General features: G+C 39.4%; 1 protein-coding gene across 3 annotated transcripts in view; it reads left to right on the top strand.

The window, feature by feature from the left end:
- The first annotated feature begins 1,101 nt into the window (after window positions 1-1,101).
- The window catches only part of sema4ba (sema domain, immunoglobulin domain (Ig), transmembrane domain (TM) and short cytoplasmic domain, (semaphorin) 4Ba), a 60,864-nt gene continuing 46,477 nt past the window's right edge, over window positions 1,102-15,488 (top strand). Inside the window, exon 1 of one of the 3 annotated variants that reach the window (XM_037765973.1) lies at window positions 1,102-1,243. The gene's annotated coding sequence lies outside the window, so the exon portion shown is untranslated. Of the gene's footprint in view, window positions 1,244-12,202; window positions 12,398-15,488 lie in introns of those variants that run through there. The other 2 variants (XM_037765975.1, XM_037765972.1) reach the window with 2 other exon arrangements.

Here is a 15,488-nt window from a genome sequence, read left to right as displayed (position 1 = left end):
CAGCCCTACTGTTAATACAATACAGTATATGCAGGTTTAAGTGCCCTGTGTTTACGAAAAGACCATGTAGAAGAATTTGAAGGAAATGTCAATGGTCATGCCGTAACAGTTCAGCGGGGAAAGTCCAAATGAGACGGGGATCTTTGCATTGCGCTCACAACAACTGGCTGAGAAAACATTGTTATTCTCTGCTGCTTGAATGAATTTAGTTCAGCCTGGTTCAGTGAAGTGTGTACTTGTGACAGCATGTACATACTTGTGGTTGTGTGTTTGTATTTGTAAAGGAAGCACTTAGATCATGTGGCTCTGACTGACCATTGTTGTGAGTATTGTTGTCCGTGGTGGTGGTCTGTGGTGCCGCGTCAATCTGTAGGTGGTCAACAGCTGACCACTGGGGAAAAGGCGACATCCGTCCCATTATGGTCGGACTCTGCCTCCCAGATGTGCTCAAAGCATCGGCATATTCACCCAGCAGTTTTTGACAAATTTGTTGTGACGGCCAAGTTTGAATCTAATCAACGTCCTAACAATTGTACCCATCCACTGATGACTGCTGCAGGAAATCTCAGATGACCTTTTTCAGAGGTTGAATATCAACATGCTTTTTGAGCACTGGCAAGCAAGCACTTGTCACGCAATCAAATTACTACACTGAATAGACATTGTGTGGGCTCCCATGCACTGGACACACACACACACACACAGTCTGTGCCCCAAAGGAATACGCCACATTATAGTGACATCATATTATATCTATTCTGACAACACACCCCAGTGATCATACACAATTAAAAGCAGTTGATCTAATTATTTCATAGGTCTGGCTCTAACCACTGAGGGCATTTTACCGTTACCAGATCATAAATATTAAATTTGGACTTGTGCATGCACAGAAAAGAGCTCAGCAGTGACAGAGAGAGTGCAGCTACAAGGAGCACCTCCCTTTCTCCGTCCACTCCTCTCCCACCCTTCCACAGAGGCAGCCTATGATGTAATGTTCCTGCTGCTGATAGAGCAACCCCCTCTCTTGCCTTTTTTTTATATTTCATTCCCCTCCCCTTTCTGATTTGCTGCTGCTCTCGCTGGTGGTGATAGTGGCGGTGGATGCGTGCGTGCGGTGCCGGTTCAGCTGCATCCCTGGGCATCTCTCGGGATCCCTGCAGAGCTTCTTTTCCTCTGTCACCACTCGACAGCGAGCCGCTCCTACTGAGCACCGCAAGACCTTGTCCTCTGCTGATAAAAGGTAATTCTTCTGGGTCATGACAAAAGATATGCATTGTAAAAAAGAGAGGAATAAGGGGAGTAGAGAGGAGGAGGAGGAGGAGAGAGAGTGGAATAGGGAGTGATAGACAGGAGGTTGACTGAGTGTCCAGTTAGCTGCTGAGTAAATTGGTCTGGTTGCAGAAAGCTTCTTGTCGCCACGGCGCTGGATGCCATGGCAATTGCTCCCCTCAGTGTGTGTGCATGTACTGTAGTATGATGTTGGTTTCCATGGTAAAGATGAGACGGATCCCGTGCTGGCTCAGAGGTAATTCAGCATGTGTCGTGGAAAGCTACAATTACCTTTTTGGCGTGGAGTGATTTCTCATCTCCTGTGCATGTTTTATTAGAGACTACAGTAAAGCTTTTTTTGCTCTGTTGTACTTTTTGATTACAAAAAAAGAATAGATTTGCATCAGATAATTATTTCTCTTACTTCCTTGGAACATATGTCTCACTTTGATTCGTCTGCTCCAAAAAAAAACTGGGCGTGTACAATGACAGTCATGTAGCCGAGATGAATGATGCGGTGGGTGTTATCTGCATGCAGATTTTGGACTGCTACAGAAATTAAAACGGTGATTTACGGTGCGTTACGTAGATGCTTAGCCAAACACTTTTCCTTCTTCGTCATTGTCTTTTAACGGGATGTGTAGTTCTGGCACAGGACCACAGAGGGTTGGTTGTAAATGTACAGTAGGGGATTTTTCAGGAGTTGTTTAACCTTAACTCTTGCACTATATCAGATGCTAACTTAATATTTCATGTCTCGTCTGCCCCACATGTAGATGGCCTTATAACTAATTCATCCTCAGGATTTTCCCTGTGTTTGAGTCATCACTCATTTCCGCTTCCTTTTGTCTAATGCTATCCATTCATCTCATTAGGCCATGCCCCTCAGTACATTAGGAGTATAACGTTTCTCTTTTGTGGTAATCAGCTTGATGAACTAACACATCTCTAAATCACTCTCTCATTAGCCCTTTGGGATCAGGATATATGCTGGAGAAGAGTCCCAGCTTGGATTAAGTCAAGAGAAACCATGTGGTACATTTAGGGTCATTTTATGATTTCCCCATAGGGAAGGGGTCATGTTTACAGTGAAGGTAATTGGTCTTTGAGGCTCAGCGGACGCAGCATATTATCATCGAGGCCATTATTCTTCTGCATCTGCTGAAAAATAAGCTATCTAGCCACAACAGAAAGCAAATATCCCACCATCATTTTCACCTTCGTCATTATCAACTAAAAGACAGTGTAACGTCACCACACCAGTGGAGTGTTATTACTGAAACTGCCAATTGGGTATGATTGCATTTAACTTTAAGCTCTTACCACCTACAGTAGGTAATAAATGGTGTTAAATGTGCTGAGGGATCTAAAGTAATTGCCAACCGGCTTCTCTTCTGGGTAAAGTGTAAAGTGGTGAATCTGTTCTCTGATCAGTTTGGAGCTCTTCAAGTCCTATTGGCTCTAGAAATTCCTCTGTATAGTAGTGGAATATGTATAATTGTGTATCATATATATGAGGCTGCATTTTTTTTTTATTTCCATTTCTCTTTTAATCATTTTGTCTATAAAACGCCCATTGCAATTCTTAGAGCCCAAGGCAACGTCAAAAATGCCTCGTTTGGTTTGATCAAAAGTCCAAAACTCAAATATATTCAATTTACTCTAATGTAAGACAAGAAAAAGCTTGAATCACTTTACTTTACAATTAATCGATTATCAAAATAGTTGATTGATTTTCTGTCCAGAGATTAATCCACTGATTCTTGCAGCTTTAATATATTTAATTTTTTTTAAATATTCTTTTTTTAGCTGAGCAGATAAAATAAGATGAACCTTTATTAATCCCCGGGGGGGAATTCAGGTGTCAAAGCAGCAAAGCGCAGGTACAGAGGTACAGGTGTACAAAAAGATTATAAAACAATAAATAGAAATACAGAATATACATATTGAATGGACATAGCGTATACCGTCCGTCAATAAAAAATTTAGTGTACAATAAATAGATGTAATATATACAGTCTATAAAATCGTATATGGGATGTAGTGTAAAGTAAGTTTAAAGTTTAATATGCAACAGTGGTTAGGGGAGGTGGTTGCAGGTAGTGCAGATAGATGCAGATAGCCCAGATAGTCCAGAGAAACTGTATACGTCGTGTCCAATGAAAACCATGTTTCTACACTTTTGGTAATTTTTGAATTTTTTATTGGTTTTGAAAATTCTCCTACTCCTTCTGTTAAAAGCCATTTTAAAACCAAGCCCCCAGGAAGAGCGCCGTGCTTTGAAGCAAATATTTGTATTGGCTTAATGGTGGAATTACAACTTCTGTTTCTGTCACGTGATGCCATTGGACCAGAAAGACTTTTTCCCATAGACTTACGTTGGGAAAGAGACATCTGTAACTCAGCAGATAATTTTTTTTGAGGAAAATCAACTTCCCAGTACGAACACTTGAATAGTCCTTATTTAAATCATTAGCTCCTAAAAGTTGTAAAATGCACTACTAGCCGAATCTGGAGTTATATGCCTTCCTCTGTTCATGTGAATGAGCCCCAGACCGAGGCTGGACCGCGTGCTGGGAGGTGGAGTTATAGGAAACGCTACTGCACCTGCTTTATGGATCCGATAACTGCGGAAGATCACCGGAAGATCCGGGTACTTGATCACTCAGCAGTCGAGCCACTTTGGCTTCATGCGCCACTGAGCAACTCTCATAGGAATGAACGGGAGCCCGCCTCCGACGCTGTATCCAGTTCTCTTTATACATCCATGTTAAAAACCTATTGGATTATCTGAAAAATGCATTGTCACAAAGCTGAGGGCTGCTTTCTTAGCTCAAGAAAAGTTCACATTTTGGAGATACATGGTTTTCATAGGACTTTGACGATAGATAGATAAATAGATAAGGTAGATAAGAATGATAGATTTAATAACTAGACAGGAATATCTGATTTTTTGAGGATTATTTAGTGAATTAAATACCTTACAAATCAAGATACTTAATCAAATCGATGCAGCAATTCTGTCATTCAGCAATTCTGATACAACCAGCTATATTAAAGGGAGATATGCAACAATATAAACAGAATAGAAAAATCTGTTAATTACATTACAGTATATGAGGTAATATTGCTTATCCCGTTACTCTATGACATGAGCTTTGAGAAAACATGTTGGACTGCTGAATCCAATTTCTTGCCACGAGAAGACAAATAATTACTTGATTAATTCCCCCCTCTGTTGCACAGAGGAGGACATGGTTGTTGCTGTATGTGGTAGTGGGGGTGTGTTTGTGGGGGAGGGGGACCTGAGGTAGAAAATGCAGGAAAGTTGAGCAGCTGCCACGGACATGAAGGGCCACCTGAGGAGCATCCGAGCTGTTCCTCTTGCTCTTGTCTGTTGAATTTCAAACAGACTTACTTGCTTTGGAGCTGTGCCATTGGCTCTGGTTTGACAAATTGTTAATCCAATAAATAGTTTGGCAGTCAAAACCACTACAGACATATTTCTCTTTATGAAGATAAACACCGATTACAAAAGGATTGAGGTGAAAAACAGCCACATGCAGAACAAGCACCTGTGATAAGTCACACAGTATGATGATGTAGCAGACGTGTGACTGGTGATATTGGCAACTCCAGCAACGGTTTCAGACTAGTGAGTAATAGATAGTATGGTGACATAGAGAAAATGAGCACGTATGCAGCAGCTTAATGAAAGGACCAGGGGTGAGTCACGTAGATGGCTGAAAAGCTCCCACACACACACACACACACACACACACACACACACCCCAGGGATTGTTCACTGGCATCACCTCCCTGCCAGAGGGCACTCATCCCACAAACCCTCTCTGCTGGAGAGCTGCGATGTCAGAAGTGGTGGAGTAATGCCTTTGCCTGTGTCATGCCGTGCCATCACAGCTTCATTTTTTCCCAAACAGACAAAGCACAGGACGAAAAACCTCAACATCACTCATACACACACACCAGGCCATCTGAGAAGAGCGTGATTGATCATATGCTAGGTATATTACACCACATCCAACATGCTGAACCAGTCAATGCCAAAATGAGTCACTCACCTCAATGTGGGTCACACAGCCACCTCAGCTGGTACTTTTCCGGACAGCTCATTCACCACAAACAGGAAAGATTAGAAATCTATCCTATTTAGTTTAAAATCATATGAATTATAAGACAAACCGTTATTTAATAAACTTTTAAAGTAGGGCTGCAACTTTTATTACTTTCATTATTAATTAATCTCCTGATTGTTTCCTTGATTAGTTTAACTTTGTTTAGAAAGTTTCAGAAAATTGTGAAAAATTCCTGGTGCTGTCATCAAACTAGGGGTGTCGAGATATATTGGTATTGATGATAACTGTGATACTTAAAAAAAAAAAATTTTGATATGTTAACAATACACATGATAATATTGTGTAAACAATCCAGCGCCTCTTACATCACACTTTTGTAGAGTTATGGTTACAGAAACAAGAGACAAAATGCAGAATAAACACAGTTAAAGATGAATTTGACTGATAACATTTTTATTTTTATTTTTTTCTATAGCTATCGTGATAATATCGTTATTGTGAATTCTTTTGGCCACGATAATCGTGTAGTGAAAATTTGATATAGTGACAGCACTACATCCAAAGTCTTGTTTTGCCCAACCAACACCCCAAACCTAAACAGTATTTAGTTTGCTATCACATAAAAGACACAGAAAATCAGCAAATCCTCACATTTGAGAAGCTGCAATAAGGGAATGATTGGTATTTTTGTTGGAAAATTGACTTAATAGATGAACCAATTATTAAAATATTGTTCCGCTGATCGACTAATCAGCTAGTTTCATCTGTAGTTTAAAGATAATCCAACATGTTTCAGGTGAAATTCACCTGATTGTTAGATATTTGTAACAGGTCTTTTAGTGACCCGCTGCTGGGTCGATGATTACAAACTTATGCTGTGCATCCAAACCTTGTTAAAACACACAAAACTTTATTTTTACTTTTAGTGTAGATACCAGAGTTTTAAAATATACCAAACATGTCAGGCTGAATGTTTGTATAAAATGATGAGGTAGAGATTTGATGGCTTGGGTTTGAGTCCTAAAAAGACAGTTTGTGTGTTCCAGGCAGAGAAAGTGGGTGCTCAGGTGCAAAAATATAAATCAGTTATCAAAGGAGAACCATAAAAGCTTGTGTTGGAGTATTTCTCTCTGTCTGAACATGTTATTGGTTTAATGAAGAGTTGCAACACCGTGTGCAGTAAGATGAATTTAACAACCTTTAAGCTACTTAAAGGGAAAACTGAATGTGAAGGGGTTAAACATCCAAACCACGTACAAGTAATGACACATTAGCGTCAGTGTTTGACAGTGTCTTGGCTTTACATTGAGACTGAGGCTGAAAAAGCAGGCCAAAGGGCAAATGTGTGTGGTGTGAGGACAAGGTGTGGCCTTGACTGAGTAGTTGTGACTTTGCTTGCTGTTTTGCTTTAGATCTCAGAGTTAGTTTGTTTACTGAGATTTTTCTTTTAGCCGGTAGCGCCGAACAGATGCTTGAAGTAAGTGTCGACCATGGCCCTGCTGTTACTATGCAACTAATGACAACCTGTAAGATGCACAGCGGTGTTTTTTGCTCAAAGGTGAAGTATCTTTCACTTCTTGTTCACAGTGATTTTAGAGCTGAAAGCATGTTATTGTGCTTCTTTTGTACTGAAAAAAGTATGAGAAAAGGTCATCAGCATTCCAGACGAAAGCGTTTATTTGTAGACAATAAGTAGTCTCGACATGGAAAGGCAGAGTATGATATCTTTAAATGCACAGTTCCTTGTACATTACTCTGATAATATACTGCTAAAATAAAGGCAAAGAAGGATGTGAACTATGTTGATTTTTATCGGTCACATTGTCCTGTCACATGAATCACAAAATTACAGTGTTTCAACACATTGGACAGCGCTGTGTTACGAAACACATTACTGCTGTAAAACCGAGATTCGTCTCGATGGCACAGTCAAACAGTGTAGCGGCTGAACACAGAAGTGATAACATGAAGCTGAGAGTTAGGTGTCAGGGTTGCTCAGTTGTCTTCAGTGCTTCTGTCAGCCTCAGTGACTCTAAGTAGCCTAGTGCTGCTATCTGGTGTGTTTCCATTAAGCTAATACGTGAAACACGAGGGCTTATCGCAGAGCTGTAATTCCTAGACTGTTATTCATTTATATAGAATGACCTGTCAGCACTTCTGCCAGCTGTACGTGAAATATCCTGAGGAGAACGATCAAACCTGCATTTCGATGTGGTTCAAACGGTGTTGCCTTTATCAGGGGGGGTGTCTGGGGTTCTTTTCCAGTTTCTTTATATGCTGTTCATTGATCATCATTTGACTTATAGATCACCATAGATAATACGCAAATAAACAACCATATCAATTTAAAAAATACAATTACAAAATACTGTTTTTACTATAAGAAGATACTGATATTTATAACAGAAATACAAATTACCATAAATATAAAGCATATTAGAACCATCTTTTCAGATTATTCTCAAGCCAACAACCTTCCACTTTATGATAATCACATGCAGTTTGGGGCAAGTCATAGTCAAGTCAGTACACTGACACACTGACAGCTGTTGTTACCTGTTGGGCTTTAGTTTTCCATGTTATGATTTGATTATGCTAAATGCAGTACCTGTGAGGGTTTCTGGACAATATTTGTCATTGTTTTGTGTTGTTAATTGATTTCCAATAATAAATATATTTATACATTTGAATAAAGCAAGCATATTTGCCCACTCCCATGTTGATAAGAGTATTAAATACTTGACAAATCTCCCTTTAAGGTGCATTTTGAACAGATACAAAATTTGTGATTAATTCGCGATTAACCGTGATTAACTATTTTAATCAATTGAAAGCCTTATTTAATATGTATGTGGATAACCCTTAATAATTAAAAAAATAGCCTACGGTTGACATCCAAAATTTGTCATTGTCCCAAAGTCAAATTGTTAAAGTTGCTAAGATCGTAATTCAGAGCATTTCTATTGCCTCCACACGGCTCTCAACATGGCGCAGCTAATGGTGCTAGCAGTGAAAACAACAGCAACAGCGCTGACAGAGATAACAGTCTAAACCTGAGGGAGAACCGGAGGGTGGTTGCTACGCTTCCGCAATGACGCCATGGGCTGGGGCGGCGTTATCAGCTGTAACCGCCATATGAGCGCAGTGCAAAACGGCGGCCGTGAGCTAGCCAGTGGGTTACGCTTACATGCACTAAAAGGCATGACTGTGGCAAAAAGCGAGGAGTAGCTGGATTACAACACACATTGAGGTAGAGAGACTTCATTCTCTGCTCAGGTAGACATTACTCCTCTACATCTTTACATAGCAAATAGCTGTTTGCTGCTATATTAATGCTCTGGATATCGTATAGAGCACCTTTAACCATTTCTGCTGTTTTCTAATTGTAACTGGTCGGTGCACTCAGTATACAAGTCAGGGAGAACGGAGGCAATGAAAAGCGACATTTTGAGAACAGCCACCATTAACAAGGTCACAAGCAATGAAAGAGGCCAGTCTGTTTGACTGGTCTGAGCCACGTGTTTAGACGGCTGCCGGAGGGGTCTTTTATGTTCTATGGATTGTTTACAAAAGGTCGTCTGCATGGCGGTGGCAGGTGGTCCAACTCAACAAGAGGTGTGTTAGCAGTTCAATAGGGAAGGGGATATCTGACGGACATAGGCTGTAAATAAGACGTCCACTGAGTATCCTTTCTGTGGCATAAGTACATCTCAGGTGACCACGAGGAATCTTGACTCTGCACAGATACACTGAGCCGACATTCAGAATCCCAACGCCTCAAACTTGGCATCGCGTCTCCCTCCTTAGCAGTTGCCTAAAGTGTATAATTAGCATCTGCTATTTTAGAAACCGGCGTCCCCGTCTCAACACCCCGCTGTCTTACACTTCTCTCTATTTACCCTGGAAATATTTTTGGAGAAGGCATGTGAAGTTATTTGGTAACACTTCATTTTTAACAGGAGTTTTTAAACACTATGGTGTACACTCAGTGGAATATCATCAAGCATGCACATCTCCTTCTTCTGTCTCTATAATTAGAATACATGTTTTACATTTTACAAACTTGAGATTTATTAATATAAAGGTACTAGTAACAAATACATTCAGGTTCTTTTTATAAAACATAAAGAGCAGTATGTGGTTCATGAAACTGTTGCATCACTTCTGTTGTACTTTCAGTGTCACGGCCTGAAAACTTTTGTCCTTGCCAATGTTGTGAGTATTATTTTGGGTCTACTTTGTGGCCCAACTTTACGCACCAACTCTTATTGTCTTCTTTATGTTCCTTTCATGCAGCCTATAGTACATTAGCTCTCTGCTGGATTTGTCATTGATAAAATATTAAAGCATTTGTTGTATTAAGTGCCAGCAGGGTGGCAGTGTTGCAACACTGGGGATATATGATTAACTTGAAAATGAAAAGAATAATCCTTGTGAAGAAGTGAATAAGTAAACCTTCAGGCTCAAAACTGAAGGCACAGGAGGAACACATAAAACTATTTGTACTGAAAAAGAACAATTTTCAGACATTTTTCCTTGACAGGCACATAATGGATGTATCATTTGATCAACCATAATGTAATAAAATATACAGTGATGTAGCAACATTACAACATGCAGTAGGTATTTTAGTAGGCTTATTATTCTCAGTGACTTTAAAACATTGCTTAATATAACAGTACATAATTGTACTGACACAAATGGTAGGAGAAAGGCTGCTCAGGGAGTTACAGTTCTGGTCTCCTTATTTCTGAGCATGATCATTGGTGACTTCTACATGTTGTTAAAGAAGTGAATAGTTTATGGATGGTTTCTGATAGCAGATCTGAAGTTTTACGGTGTGATTACACACATTTTGCGTCAAGAATTTAACGTGTAAGATATTTAACTTCTCACTGATATAAAATACACAGAAAGCGGGTAATTGTTGACGGTAATTTGGGACAGACAGATTTGGTTTATTGTCCGGTAGCTTGAAGTTACTGGTAATTACAATCATTAAAATCAGTCTTTATATGGATGCAAGCAGCTGGCTGAGAGGCAAACATCTGCAGTCCATAACAAGGGAACCAACTCCCAGGAGAGCTAAAAAAGAAAAAAGAAAAGAAAAAGAGCTCCAAGGCAACATTCAATGTGATTAGTCTCATTTAGTTCCTGCGCACATTATAAATCCAGCCACGTCATGGTATGTTGCATAAATGTTTTTCTTGTGTAACCTCAAAATGTTGCTCTTGCATGAGGTAGCAGTGATTTCCCAAAAGTGGTCAGCAGTCTTGTGACCAGAAATTCACAGGAAACAATGATAGTTTTGTTTTGTTTTGTTTTGTTTTGTTTTGTTTTGTTTTGTTTTGTTTTATTTATTTGCACAGGTTAAAATCAAGCAAATTATATCCAGGTAACACTGGAAATTAGTGTGAAGGGAGAGAAAAAAGTCCCAAACAGCTTATATAGAGAGCTGCAGGAATGAGTCCTGAAACCTGAAAATGAGTTAGCATTTTAGCTTCTTCCTGTTTTTTGTTTTTTTTTAATGGCTTTTTAGTTAAAAGTTAAAAAAAGGTCTGTGGTCAACACAAACTTGAGAGATTTTAACGTTTTGTTTTATGACATAAAATACGTCAGGAAATATCCCACTTGTGAATTTTTAAGATTTTAGGTGTCTTAAAAAAGACGGTTGCTAACAAGTGGCTAAATGAGACTACTTAATGTCATCATGTCAAACACTAGTGCGCCTTTAAACAGGAAGGCAATCCAGGCACTCCAAAATACTAAAACAAGTGGCAACGAGGAAGGACATATATTAAAAAGCCTTTATTGTTGTGGCTAAATCATTAAAAAAGCCAACACTGTAAGTCTTTGTCAGGGCATTAAACAAACAGACAAAGCAATGTGGCCTCACCTACGTATATGGTATCGACAACCAATGGGAGGCAATCACATGATCACCATAATACTACAAAATATGACAAAATATCAAATAACACAGAAACAAGTAATTTATGTACATCATCAATGAAAAATACTTTTTAACATGGGCTGTAAAACAAACATAGGAGCCTATACAGAGAGAAGAAAAAATATGTACATTTTACTTATTTACAGAAAGCTTGTAAAGTCTATATCCTCGTTAAAACCAGGATAATTTAAGGCATCCGAGTTCTAGTTCACCTCTGAATTAGTGGTGGTGACGTGAAGACATGTGACCATGGTGTAGTTTGTTTATAACCTAATGTTAGCTTTTTACTTCTGCCGATTACTTCAAAAATCATAAAAGTGGTCATTTGTGAAAACTATCTTACGGACCAAAACGTGCAAGTATCATAAACGTTTGTTTGCCACAGAGCTTATTTTCTGCAATAATCCAAAACCCAATGGGAAAATCCCATTGGCTTCTTGTCGAGGGAACCTTTAGAAGTTAACATCGCTAAAGTTTGGCCTAAAAATCATCCCTGTAGCATACTATTATTTATATCCATAATATTAAACACATTCACACTATAGAAAAACCAAGACTTTAAAACAGAGATTAAAGTCATATTCTTTTTGAGCTCTTCTCGTATAAGGACACTTGGTCTTTATTGCTCCTCTGCCCTGAGCCCTCTGTAATAGTTTCCTAATTACACTGTATAACATATTCCTTAAAATATAATAATAGTTTCACTGCTCCTAAAAAATATGAGTAATATTTAAACTTGCACATTGGTGGTTGAAGTGAAAAATGAGTCAAGATCATTCTGTGGAAGTGTACCTCCCTTCTACTCCCTCATCCCTCCCTCCCTCTCTGACAGTGTGTGATGGGAGGAGCTCCAGTGTGTTGAGTGGCCAGAGGCAGGCTGTAGTACGACACAGTGTCAGGGAGAGTGTGGACCTGCGGACTCAGAGCTGTCATCTGCTAGAGCTTTAAACTCTGTGGATTTTCTTCTGACACCTCCTGGAGGAGGAATCAATCCTGTCTGTGTCACCGAAAGGAAAACCTTTTTTTAAATCTGTAGGAACTTTTTGTTTTCTCGCCTGAGTGGGACGGAGAGTAAGTAAGTACTGCTGTTATAGAGACTACCCCTGTGTTCATTAACTGTGTGGTGCCGTGGCTTCATGAATCATTGATGGGAGTGCGCTGCAGTTCTGGTTACCTATTGAAAAGATGCCAGGATAACCTGTCATTTCCCTGTTAGAGAATTATATAAAACCCTTTTATGACTAAGCCTGCGTGGGGTTTGTTGTTAGTTTCTCTCTTTAAAGGGAAAAGTGGGTGTGAGCAGACACGAAACAGCCCTCCGCCTTCTCCAGTAGGTCTTTATCGCAAGGTGATAGCAGGGCAAGGGGGTCATTAAAGACCCAGTCTGAGTGCATGTGTGTCTGTTGTATTTGTGGGTGATTATGTATGTGTAGGAGCTACCCCTGCATTAAGAGATGTTGGACTTGGACTTATTTTCTTTGGAAAAACAGCTATTTACCTGGGTGTGTTCGTATTTTAAGGCTTGCTGCATTGTGTGTGAGTCTCTCTAGTAATGCAGAAAGAAACAGAGGATGGCTCTGACTCTTTAAGCTGAGGCATCAGGAGCTGGGACTTGGATTGGGGCCCCTTTTCCACAGATAGGAGTTAGTGAATGTGGCAGCCAGTGCACACACACTCTCCCAGCCTGGAAACTTTGTGTGAACCCAGAGGAGTGTGGAAAAGCTGATGGGCGAGAACAAGAACATAAATATCAACACAAAGTCTTAATTGTCCTGGTGCGTCTGGTTGTGATAGCTGAGAGCCAGCACAGTCAAAATTGTTGAGTTTTTTTTTAGGGGGATCATGATGTGATGCTGGCAGCTACAAGACGGAAGCATCAGGTGTTATTGTGTGAAATTCAAATCTCTCACCCACACGCTGCTGCTGGCAGCACAATCCAGCCTAATGCCAAATTGTTAGATGTGTGGGTGGTAGTTAATGGATAGAAACCATAAATGGAAAAGTTTGTCAGAAGTCAATGAGGTCAATTTAAGATTTTTTACTTTTGAGTGTGCTGCACTGCCAAGTATCTTTTTACTTGAAAAGCTCTCAAGCTCCTTCACCGGTGTATTTTGAGTTGACAAAGCAACTGTTTTGAGAAGCAACAAGAGAATATGTGTTGTTTTCCACCATTGGAGTTTGGTTTAGAGCTGCAATCGATTAATTGTCAATTTTTGTAAGGAAAAATAAGTACAAATTCTCTGATTCCAGCTTCTTAAATGTGAATATTTTGTGGTTTCTTTACTCCTCTATGACAGTAAACTGAATATCTTTGAGTTGTGGACCAAACTAGACATTTGAGGACGTCATCTTGGGCTTTGGGAAACACTGATCAACATTTTTTACCATTTTCTGACATTTTATAGACCAAACAACTAATCGATTAATCGAGAAAATAATCGACAGATAAATAGATTATTAGTTGCAGCCCTACTTTGTTTTTTTATTGTTTGCTTATTTTACATTTTAAGATCCCTCCCAGTCATGTTTTAAGACATACAGTATAAAATACTTTGCTTGGAATAATAATTTGTCTGATATTTAATTATTGTTATTATTTTTTGCATTAAATCTACTCCTTCTCCCTCATTGACAAACTATGAATATGCAATTACTGTTCATTTAATTGAATTTCGGGAAAATCACATGTCACATGCATCATGTACGTCATGATTTATTCACTAAGTCTGGCTTTGGGTCCAGAAAAGCGCCTTACAAATAAAATGTATTAGTATTATTGCACTTGCTGTTATCAATACACCAACTTACAAAAACTTTTTTGCAAGATTTTTTAAACTTTTTGTTTTTTTAACTGGTTTTTTTTAATGCACAAATTGAAAATGTGCATAAATCAGGAGGATGGAAACACACCTACACACACAGATCCTCAAATGATCAACAAACATCCAACAGAACTGGAATAAATAGGAGCTTTCATGCATTTTTGAGAATGGTTGAGTTTTCCACAAGAGGGTGGAATATAATCAGCCGTCAGCTATCTCATTTGTGACAGAGAGAGTTTTTGTTTTATGGCCTCGTATATGGAGATTCATCCGTCTGCTGCGGGAGAAAAGCCTGTCTGTGCTGACCTTGGCCTGCTGTTTTCTTTTGGTTTGATCCACAAAGAAAACAGCTGGCAGTTGCATTCTGGATACCGGCGGCCTTGACAATGAACTGCCTGTATGATGCTGTCAGAAAAGCTTTGGCTCGTTGGTAAAGCATGGTGCCTGTAATGTCAATAACTCAAATCCAGACTTCACAAAAATATATATTTCATACCGTGGTGATAGTTACTTGCAGTGAGAAGCTGAGAGTATATCAGCGTTGCAGAGTTTAACTGGAACGCTGAAGCATTCCTTTGCTGAGTGAACATTTATCTGATGCAGCGCTGTTCTACATCAAGTCTGCTGAGAGGTACACAAGCAAAAGGATAAAATGATGCTCCTGTGTTGTAAAGCCGCTCAAAGCAGTGAGCAACCTGTTGCAGATTACTAAATCTGTTCAGAGGAGAAAAGACAAAGAAGAAATAAATCATGCTGCATCTCACTGTTTTATCACAGCTGAATCCCCAATGCTGGCCCCATATGCACATGTTTCCATTTTGTCAGCATATATCCCAAGGGCATTTTCTCAGCATTAGGCTACTCTGATCCTTCTCCTTCATCTGTTTATATAGTCAGATTGACTGTCTCTCTGTCATTGTGTGTGTGCGTGAGAGAATTTTTCCTTTTTTGATTCTCTTTTATGTGCTGTTTTGCCCTTCATATGGTTTGGTGTCGCAAATGTTAGTTTAGATTTCACGCCAATAACACAAGTTTAAACAAAGCGTGCGTGCAATTACAGGCTAGAATTTATGTGACAAGTGCATAGCTCTGCATTGGATCTGATACTGTTATTTCTCTCAAGAAATTCAAGGCATGTTTTTTAAACTTCAGCCAAAATATTGCATGCTGCCTTCCAAGACAAGAGCTATGCTTACTGCAGTCACACAACATGGGCCAAATAAAAACAGTCCTAAAGTATAGTGTAGTGTTGTCTGCCCTAATTACTCTGCGGCACAGAAAAATGATACAGATACTGTACACAGTGTTGTATAAAGCTGCACGCCATATTCAGTTGCCATCAAA

This window comes from Sebastes umbrosus, chromosome 4 (assembly GCF_015220745.1).
Source record: "Sebastes umbrosus isolate fSebUmb1 chromosome 4, fSebUmb1.pri, whole genome shotgun sequence".
In the NCBI taxonomy this organism is placed as follows: domain Eukaryota; kingdom Metazoa; phylum Chordata; class Actinopteri; order Perciformes; family Sebastidae; genus Sebastes; species Sebastes umbrosus.
This window is presented reverse-complemented; position numbering and strand designations above follow the sequence as displayed.